Here is a 2,500-nt window from a genome sequence, read left to right as displayed (position 1 = left end):
CCTGAAACATCAAAACCATTGCAATGACCAAGCACAGCCCCAACGCTACTCTGAATGCCGTCATGCTATCTAATACGACCTCGTACCCCCCACCCACCCACCTGGGGTCACGCGGGTGCTGACACGCCCTGTCTCCGAAGCGGGAACTGAAACGGCGACAGGCAGGTCACTCAAGACGCCAGGAACCCCCGGGGAAGGGTCCGTACTCGGGACCGCCCGGTGGTAGGCAAAGAGCCCAAGGCGGACAAATGAGTACAAGTTAGCTTGTATCCTACCCACGTTCCGTTCCTATTAAGATGACATAGCTTGTATCCTACCCGGGTTTCCTGTGCCTACCAAGATGACGTACATGCTACATACATATGCACCCGTACAAACATGTATACATACACATATAAATACAAATATACACGCATACATACATGCATGAATACACACATGCATACACACATACATACACACATGCATACACGCATGCATACACGCATGCATACACGCATGCATACATATATGCATATACACATGCATACATACATACACATATTGCCGCCAACAGTACCTCCCCCCTCTGCCCCCCCTCTCTCTCTCTCTCTCTCTCTTTCTATCTATCTATCTCTCTCTATTTCTCTCTATCTATCTATCTCTCTCTCTCTCTTTCTATCTATCTATCTCTCTCTCTCTCTCCGTCTCCCTCTCTCTCTTTTTCTCATTATCTTCAAAATGAAGATGATTTACTGCTCTTTTCACAGCTGGACACTTACCCCATCTGGTTCTTGTACAGTAGTTAGTTTTCACGATAACCCTACGTGCTCGTCATGCCAGCCGCTGCGTGAGGATTTTTTAACGCGTTTCAAAGTGCTACAACCCCTGTTTTTCTATAAATAGATGCAACAATTTCATGAGGGAATCCATTATTTTTTTCCTTTCCACTAACAAGAACTTGTGTCAGCGTGTTCATGTTGCTACGTCTGTTTTCAGCTAATTTCAATTTTTGTGTCAAAACCATAAGAAACTCTCCGCCAGGCGATATGATATTTAATACATTGAATCGTTATCAGCCAAGATAGTAACGACTTGAGGACATTATCCCTTGTGACGTAAGAAAAGACAAATGGTTGACGAGAGTGGGAGTAGAGAAAGTCCAAGATGGCGCACAAATCTTCTACCACGTACTGCACCCAATGTAATGGTAGCATTGAACATTCCTTGTATATCATACATACGTACTTGTAGTATTGTACATTTATTATTGTATATTGATTTTATTATTGTCATTGTATATTCATTTGCGCCTTTTTGTAGGAGAACTTGTAGTATTGTATATTTAATATTGTATATTTATATGATCATTGTCATTGCATATTTATTTGAGCCTTTTTGTAGGAGAACCAAGACGAATTGTGTACGTTTTCCCGCGCGAAGTAGGCTTGGCTTCGGTTAGTCTTGATCTCGTCTCCAATGTGAGTGCACGTATTGTCTTTGTAGTGCTGTACAATTACTAATTTATTCAGTGTTTCATTGGCCACCCTCATTACACCAATTTCTGTAACAAATCTAGGGCACGATTCCACACGCCGTCGTATCGATTTTCTTTATTTCCTCTAAGGATAAGTCTACATAAACACAAACTTTGAACAGACCGTGATATTCTTCTTAAGGGTTAGTTGACAATTAGACGATCATCTTTTAAATCGCGAAAGAAATAAAGTTTTCAAACTTTTCTCCGTCCGGGATCGGGTGTGCAGTTAGCAAGGAAGAAATTGGTGCACAGGGTTGACTACACTTTATTCAAACCCATTTACCTATAAAATAAAATAATTTAACCGATATAAGAACGACATACGGTTTGACCTCCATAGCAGATGTAAGGAGACTAAGTTTGAAGACAACCAAAGATGTATCGCAAGTCGCTCTATTTTCTCATGAAATAGGTTTCGTGGTGATTTGAGAATCCTTTACGTCAAACCCAAAAGCTACTCTATATTTTCAAACCCTTGGATGGATTCTGCTCCTAATCTAAGCCTACTTTCCTACCTCAACTGCGCTGTGGATGTCCCAACCGGAGGAAGCCTTTTTACTAATTCTCATTTCAATCCGCGCGGTGCGTACGCGCCAGACCGCCGCGCCGCCCAGCGTCCGAAACTTTACTCCAGAACCTCTCCTGACGCTGAAGACACTGATTGCATTGGGCCAGCGTTGGGCTGACGTATATATGTTCTTGTTGTGAGTTACCTTGACGCTACAATAACCAATGACACTATTTCACTGCTGTTCAGTAGAACTATAATCTGGAAGTCCTTATTAAAGAGTTGCTCGTGCTTTTCATTCCGAATGAAAGACAAAAAAAAAAAAAAAAAAAAAAGTACCATTCTTCTCTGACGCGGTAATGTTTCGGAGTTTGTCTTCCAAACTTTAATTTCTTTCCCTGGCAAGCTGAAGAATTTTGGCAAGATTTATGCTACTCTTATCGGCCTTTTTTTTATAATGATTTATTTAGGGA

At 41.5% G+C, this 2,500-nt stretch overlaps 1 protein-coding gene across 2 annotated transcripts in view; it reads right to left on the bottom strand.

Annotated features, from left to right (window-relative positions):
* LOC143036903 (protein tipE-like) overlaps positions 1-2,500 on the bottom strand; it is a 219,720-nt gene that overhangs the window by 106,136 nt on the left and 111,084 nt on the right. The gene's annotated exons all lie outside the window — the stretch shown is intronic.

The sequence above is a fragment of the Oratosquilla oratoria genome, chromosome 21, assembly GCF_046742065.1.
Source record: "Oratosquilla oratoria isolate Oo_2021 chromosome 21, ASM4674206v1, whole genome shotgun sequence".
Lineage (NCBI taxonomy): Eukaryota > Metazoa > Arthropoda > Malacostraca > Stomatopoda > Squillidae > Oratosquilla > Oratosquilla oratoria.
The sequence above is the reverse complement of the archived record's forward strand: the minus strand, read 5'-3'. Positions and strand labels throughout refer to the sequence as shown.